The following is a 9,089-nucleotide window of genomic DNA, read 5'->3' on the forward strand; positions in this document are numbered from 1 at the left end:
CTGAAGAGTGACAGAATGATTTGGGGTCCTAAGTGTCAAGAAAACTGACTGTCGTTAAGGTACTGTGTGTAATGTTCAATTACATTAGAATTGCATTTAATGTTCTTTGACAAGATGGCAGCGTTTTTGGTTATCTGTGGATGTTACTTGTTTTATCAATCACCGTATAACACGCTGCTCTCAACAGTGACGAATCTAGGTTGGGGAGGGTTGAATGCCGTTTGTAGGTGCTACTGCCTAAATATGTGACTTAATTGTACAGGCATAATGAAAGTTATAGATACATTAGCCAATTTGTCATCGATGAAGCAGTTTTATGGGGACAGTAATGTGGACAATAATGTTTTATAATAGCTATAATAGAATAACTGGATTTTTAAAATATATATTTTATCGACAAGTAATGCAAAATAGTGAATGTCTCTCATTATTGCATCGCGTTTTTATGATTCGTATTTGGTCTGAAATTTGATGTCACGGCACAGCAGTAGCAAACAACTTAAATTTACGAGAATGAAGTAGGTATTTTTAGATTCCAAACACCTATTTATGGTCTAACACTAATGATAGTTCAGAAAATGGCGTGAAATTAACAAGCTACATGCTATCATGGTAAATCATTCTGCAATAAATCATCATAAAGCGTTATTTTGGGGCTTAATTTTTCAAAATAAGCTGTGTTGCCAATTGCTGCCGGCTGTAAATCATTTATGCAACATGGGTCTGCGGTTAGTGAATATACTGACATATCATTATGATCTGATTTCATGTAGCTATGAATGGGTTTTGCTCAAGGGAGTTTGAAAGTCCCTAAAGTAAGTCCCAGGCCCAAAAAGACAAGGTAAGATTAACGACTCGGTTGCCAAAGGGTATTTCGACTTTCTGTAAAATGCAATAAAGAACTTGCATTACCCTCTAAAGGTACAGTAGCTCAGGAAGGTTGTTTTTGTGTTACAGCAGGTAGGCCTACTACTTACTACTCTACTACCACCACCACCACCACCATCACCACCCGTAAAGTCACTCTAGTTGCCGTTCATTCTTTCTTTCGGCACTAACGGTTGCCGTTTTGGCGTTCCATATAACATACTATTTCCATATTGGAGTAATACGTAAAATTGTTTTTCATTTTAATTTATTTCAGCTCGAAATTTTTATTTAAGATTTCAGCGCATATAAAATGTCTCTATGCGCTATTATATCAAAATAATTTAGGCGAACATTCTAAATAAAGTCATCTTACGACGATTTAAACCGACACTACTCGGAACCAATTTGTTTCCGATATGCCATACTTGTTTTATTCTATCCCCACTTAACATTGACCCTGAATACCGATTAAAATTGAAGATTTTAAATCCACTTCTCATGTAAGTTCAAAATCGATTTTCCTTTAATGTGTTTGTTTTTGTGCTTCGTTACAGCTTACACGGCTAATCCCCCGACGCATTTTATTATACTTTGACACAATAAATACTACCGAAAACGTAATAACAAATCACAAAAAATCTAAATTGACTAGGAATGCGTAAATAAAGACGGACCAACATCTAATTTTGCTGCAAGGCGTTCGTTTAATTGGTGTTTTCATATCAAATTTGTCGCCTGTGTACATAACATGGCGCGCAGTTAAACTAAAAATTGTCCGATCACACGACAGCTCGCACGCACACAGTTACCGTCCTTTTGTTGGCTTAAAGTATACTGGAGGCCTATCAGCCCATTTCTGTATCTATCTTTTGCGGCATTGGTTTAAAGTATACTGGAGGCCTATCAGCCCATTTCTGTATCTATCTTTTGCGGCATTGGTTTAAAGTATACTGGAGGCCTATCAGCCCATTTCTGTATCTACCTTTTGCGGCATTGGTTTAAAGTATACTGGAGGCCTATCAGCCCATTTCTGTATCTATCTTTTGCGGCATTGGTTTAAAGTATAGTGGAGGCCTATCAGCCCATTTCTGTATCTATCTTTTGCGGCATTGGTTTAAAATATAATGGAGTCCTATCAGCCCATTTCTGTATCTATCTTTTGCGGCATTGGTTTAAAATATAATGGAGTCCTATCAGCCCATTTCTGTATCTATCTTTTGCGGCATTGGTTTAAAATATAATGGAGTCCTATCAGCCCATTTCTGTATCTATCTTTTGCAGCATTGGTTTAAAGTATAATGGAGGCCTATCAGCCCATTTCTGTATCTATCTTTTGCGGCATTGACTTAAGTATAATGGAGTCCGTATAAGCCCATTTCTGTAGGCCTATCTATCTTTTGCAGCCTATAATGGTTTAGTTTAGTTTACTACGGAACCTACTTGCCTGGTTATTTACCCGTCACGAACATGAATATCACATTAAAGAATCAATTCCGGCAAAAACACTTTCATGTGGGAATTCGACTAAAATGGTTACAGTATATTATAGAGTGAGTGAGTCGCAGGCACTGAGACTCAATTGCAATTCTGCATTGCATATAGGTCTACATTGGTTTACGTCGTGTTGCAAACACGATGATGTGGACAACACGTCAAATTGAGTTTTTAAAATATAATAATCTGATCAAAACAATTAATAATCTCAACATCCGTTTTTCATATTCACGTCCCGTTATCAAGGAACAGTCACTCTCAAATCATCATTAATTATTTATGAAGCATTCTCCCAATTTAATTCCCTAAAAGACCCATCATCCCTTAAAGTATTCAATCTAACATAATATACTAAAATTACATTTCATTTCATATGTGCGTAAGAAATCGCTGAATATATTTCATTTCTGTACTGTATCTCAACATATGACATTATACCTTTAGAGGTAAATTCTGTAATACGGTGTCACATAGGCATATCGCATTATTGCACCTGTATTGTATGTATAAGTTTATGTTTATGTTCTATGATATAGAGATGATTATATATGGCCCTGTATATGTACCAGGAATAACAACAAATGGAGCTGAACGGTTTGAAATGTTTTACCAAAATTAAAACATTGTTGTAAGAGAGACAATTAGAGCCTGGTAAAAACTACTTTCAAAACTGTGGCGTCCAAAATAGGGTTACTACAGTATATAAACAAATTTGGGTAAAACGTGCGTCTAAAAGTATAACTACTGTGAGACGTTCCGTTGTGTCTCCGCCACCTGCCCTTAAAATTCAATTTACTATCTTAACCATTTGTGATAATTATATTATACGTAGACATATGATTAATACTAAGTGGTCACGTTCCACTTATTACTGTCACCTTGTAAAGAAGTAAAGGCCTCCAGTTTTAGGGGGAATATGGTATAGTAACCAATGGTACGAATAGCTTAAATAGGGCCTAGAATGATAGATATGAATAAAATTAATAAATAAAATTAAAATATCATTTTAATAGTTCATAACATTTGTAATGGAGATATGTACACCTTGATACAAGGTTTTGGTTAAACTAAGTCCTTTTTTAGATAAAATTGAACGATGACCGTTATTACCGATTGGAATAAGTTGAGGAAAAAAGGCCTACCGCCGCGGATTTTCGCCTCCGCTGTATAGATCTGAACGATGACCGTTTATGATTTATCTGCACCGATTTGGAATAAGTTCCGCAATACTGCCGCGGTTTTATCACATCCGTTGTTATTAGGGCCTACAGATTTGGAAGTTCCGCAACACTACCGCGGTAAAAAACCGAACGAGGACCGTATTACTGTTATCACCGACTTGAAATACAGTACCTAAATTCAGCAATACCGACGCGGTTTATTGCATCGGCTGTTATTACAGATTTGGAAATTCCGCAATACCACTGCGGTTTTTCGCCTCAGTTATATACAATCCCGGTACTGATACTTAACATGGTTATTTACTTCAACTTGAAGTAAATAACCATGTTAAGTATCAACCCATATAAACACGGAATAACTGATTTGGTAGCAATATACTACAGTAATTAAATCAGATTATAAACAAGTATTTAATTTAAACCAGTCGTGATATTGATGAAATATACGTTGAACAGATTACCAGAAGTTTATTTTCTTTATTATATATGATGGAATGCTTGTTATAAATACACACTCAGACTTCCATATTGGTAATTAGACCTATTGCTATGTCTGGTTCTTTATGAGTCTTGCATACAATATTTTATTACATGATAACATTTTCAGTCACACATCATTTGGATGACAGATATGATACAGAAACTTTGTTTTAAAATTACTAAAACACTCAAAAGCAAAATACAAAAATATGTAACAATTAAAATGGAAAAGAATTTTAAAAATGAATGGTATTTATTGGCGTTTTTAAACATTAAAAACAATGTGGCTTCAATTTTGGAACATGGGAGGATTTAAGGGCCACGAACCAGTGATCCATGGAACCCCTCAATTACGTACATTATGGTATGATGCGTTCGTAAATTAGGGTAAGACGTCCGTTACAATATTGTAGAGGCCGCTAAATGGTACTAAATCCGGTCTTTTGAAACGCTAAAACCTGTCGTTAACATGAAAGGTCAGACTCAATCAAGCAGTCTGGAATATCTAATCTCTTTGACATTCATTAATGTGTCCGTAATAAGGCGATAACAATGCTACTTAAAATACAGTATTGATCATTTTTACTAATGTCAATCAAACGGAACTTTAAGAAGATAAAGAAAAACAACCGAATACTGACGTTGTTCAATTAATACCGGTTGTTGAAAATGGTAACTTTTATATAATTTTCCGTTAAAAAATGCAGGGATGTTTCATCAATAGTATTGGTTATATATTGTGGAAGTCAAGATATATTAGGAGATACGGGTGTTTCGTAGGTGAATGCTTTTGTCACCAGTCAGTCCTCTTCTCTTGCGTTTGCGCGCTGATCACTCACCAACTCGTCCTAGTGACGAGTTCTAGTAATTAAATTTTGTTGCGTCTTTTTCGGTGAAGCTTTTCATGTAAACTTTTAATCATAATCATTTATGTTCTCCGGTATTAGCTGTACATCGTCGTATATTAGTGTCTTTCAATGTATATTTTTTTCAGCGACTTAGGCTGTGAGTTGATTATTATAAAGTGTATAACACTTAAATATTAAACTTACCGTGTTTTTAAGCAGAAAAATAATTAAGCTAGTCATCACTTATCTACATCCACCACGTGTAATTAAAATTTATGTCTTGGTAAATTAAAGACGGGAATATTTAATATCAAGATTGATAACTTGGATGGTGACCAACCAGTCCGAGGCGGATATCTATAAAGAACTGAACAACCCTGGCCTACATTTTCTTGCTAACTAACCACAAGTATATATGTCAAGTAAATTTCTTAAGAAATATTTTTTAATATTAATATTAAGACAGTTGTATTAATAATAGTGATTAATCTTATCCATTTATATCATTCTCAATCGTCTTGTGGGGAGGATATTGAGAAGAAATGCAATTGGAATTGCCTCAATATTTGCCACTTTCGTTTTGTATAATTTGGAAAATAAAAAAACAAATACACGGAATTTCTCGTATATTATCAGTTACACAAGAGGGACAAGAACTATGCGCGCCTTCAAACACTGATACGGCTTTAGTACGCGTGTATCCGAACGCTGATGATATTTTTCTGTACGCGCGCGTTAAAACACTAGTAACGGTACGGCTTTAGTACGCACGCCTCCAAATACGGATAATAACGATACGCTTCTATACGCACGAGTTCAGAGGACGATGATAATATAAAGCGATAAGAAAAGACGTACCGTAGTTCAGTAAACAGATAATTTTGTAAAATGCAAAACTTGGAACTTAAAGTTTGCGAGGACTTTTGTTCTCCAGACCTCTCGTCTGCTCCACGCACAGGTGGACGCAGCAGACTATATCAGACCTCCAGCGTACTTATTTTTTTGGCGCCTAACTGATGTATCAGTTATCGCCTGCTATTACAAAAACAATATTAAATTTGCCGCCTCAATGTGAGTATCACAGATGAGACAATGTAAGTATTAAAATGTCGGTGAACATCGGACAAGTGTTTCAATATCATACTATAATTTGTAATCCCATCTTGCCTAGGGAGGGTATTTGGAATACGTATTATCATAGGTTGGTCCTCGGGCCAAAACATTGTTATAGTGAGAACCATTAATAGGCATTCACACTTTAAAAAAAAGTTCAAAAATTTAAAAACAATCAATAAATAAAATATTAAAATGTTGTAACATGAAGTGTCTGTCATTATTTAATTATAGAGCTTGAATTCAGTAATTTGAAAGCCTACTTCGAAGATATCTTTTTAAAACAACAATTAAAAAAACAAGTAAAAAATAAATAAATAAGCAACAAATCTAAAGAAAACGACGAAGAACCAACATGGTAGATATTAGTCTTTTGGGAAAAATCTCTCGAAAATGTTAATTATGCATTTTTAAGTATAATTTCAACATTTAAATATGCATCTTGCACATTTACTTTTAAAATATTGGAGAGAAATTGATAACTTGCAACTATGGTTCATCTGAGGGCGTTCGTTGAAACTATTTTGTAATTCATATCAGATCACCTTTTTATTCACCCCTACAACTAATACCGAAGTTCCCAGCATGGGGCAACTCTATAACCCATAATCATGACAAATTTGATCAGCTAATAAAAAAACCCACTGATTGGTTGAATGTGTGAGCAGCAGTTATAGACCTAATACTTATAAATTCTGATTGGTCAAATGTGTCTACACGTGTTAATTAAAATACTTGTTTCTGATTGGTTGATTGTGGACGGTAAAGCAACCGTACGGGATTGGTTGAATGTGGTTGCGGTTAGGAAAATGATTCTGGCTTTGCGTAAATTAGCAGGCGAAGTGCTGAATGATGTTGAACGGAATCAAGTTTAATGGCGGTAATCCCAAGAATTGTTTTTTTCAGACGACAATTATTTTGTCATTCATCACTATAACACAATGACAAAGCCAAAAAAAAAAAAAAAGCTTGAATCATAACTAAAATTTGAAGTAGAATGCTTCTTATTCTTGTTGTTTCTCTTTTGTGGAGGCAGCCCACTTTTATTTTATTTTAACTTTCAGTTTTACAGATAAAATGCGTGTTCAGTTTAACAAGTAAGAAACGGATCATGTATAACCTTTAGATTGTGATTGGTCAAATTAGGTTGCGCGTACATTTTTGCGAAATACTATAATACTTAATTTATTAACGTTTAGGAAAATAGTATTTTATTTTCGTCTAATTTTAAAGCATTGACCGATTTAATTACTCATTTACTAATTGAAGAAAATTTACAAAATTAAACTTGACATAGGCCTATATAATCAATCTATAATAATCACGAGATATATGATATAAAAAGATCTAAATAATACTAGGCCTACATACAAGCATGGACCTAGAAATTAGAACAACTTAAGTATCAGTTAGATAGTAATTACAATTGAAAATTAGTTTATCCATCAATGGTATGGTATACCAAACACACGCGATCATCTAATTAAACTTTTAAATCGCCTACAGAAATTGTCACGGCTCATAATGCGGCTTTGTTGACTGTTTGGTTGCGTGACCGGATTATCACGCAAATTCACCAAAACAAACCGCTAGTAAGACAAATTAACTTTAACACACAGAAAATCAATTTATTGCATTTGACTCCACTATTGATATTTCATTTAATTGTTTATCTTTATTTAAATTCAAAATTAAGAAATAGTTGTAATTGTTTTTTGTAGACTTTGTTGTTATAACTACTGTTGTTCTTTTGTCTTGTGTTTTATGTATTCCAGTCTGTATGGCGGGCTCCCCGCTGTTAATTGTGAATTGAAATAAAATATGAAAAAAACAAATCGAAATTTAATATTTATTACCAGAAATGTGCGATTAAAATACAAAAATGTGTCCTTTTTTAAGGAGCTTGTTCGTTTCTAATTTGTTAGAATGACATGACCCCATGCGATGTATGAATAGTATTAGTAAGACATATTCATTTTTGGTGTACGGCAATGTTCTTTTTGTTGTTCCTTTTTAGGACTCTACGCGACTCTACAGCTCACTATGTAGGTCGGTTAGTCGGTCGGTAATCACTAACTCAAATTTGCGCACGGGACTGCAACCATGTATATGGCCTTGTTTTTATTTGTTTTATCATATCCTATTATCATTTCTTCGCAAGATGTTTTTCTTTATCTTGCCTTAAAACTGGCATGTTATCATTATTTTCTTGCATTGTATTTTATTATATTTTTTTTTGTCAGAGTTTGTAAACAAATGTTATGAAATGAAAATGAAATGAACAATACACGTATATATCCATCTTCTATATCGGTCTACTTTAGTTTTTTTTTTATCTTTTATGGGTTTCTCCCATCTTTATTCATTAATTTAATGTAACAGATACAATGTTTTATAAAGTACAAATATAGATGTTAAAGCATTTATGGCATGCATATACTACTAGAAACTCCTAAACTAAACACATTCAGGTGAGATAAAGTTTTCCCCGCAAACTCAAGAATTGTACGAGTCTGGATAGTGGTGCGGTAATCACCGCATTTCGTGCCTAACTCCTAATGTTAACTACTTAATTCTGTTGACTTTTCAAACTTTCGTGACAAACAAGAGTTTTAGTGTCACTTGGCTACGCACGTGATCACTCATCAACTAAATGTCCATATAATTTTAATTACAACCAGTACTGAGAAAAAAATATACTGATGAACTATGACTTCAAAAATGTGCATGAATAGTTTCGATACTGCAGGGTCATATTAGGAGCAAGAAAGAAATTTACACAAATGTCTACACACCTTTCATGCCTATAAAAATGCCCATAGCGAAATAGATTAGTTCATTAGTTCACTACAAAACGTTTCTCAAATAAAGTTCATGAATCGAGTAAATTAAATATGAAAATTAAAAAACAAAGTAAAAAATAAAAGTTTACATAAAAAGATGTTGTATATCTATTGTATATGTACATTGATTACGAAATAATAAAGAATATATTAAATGGATGAATGAAATAATAAGTAAGCTAATTTAATTTCAAGTTTGCTGCGAGACAATAATTTTGTAATATTTTTTTTCAGTTCATAAGAACGAACATAAGTTCATG

Source organism: Antedon bifida, chromosome 4, assembly GCF_963402885.1.
Source record: "Antedon bifida chromosome 4, ecAntBifi1.1, whole genome shotgun sequence".
In the NCBI taxonomy this organism is placed as follows: Eukaryota; Metazoa; Echinodermata; class Crinoidea; order Comatulida; family Antedonidae; genus Antedon; species Antedon bifida.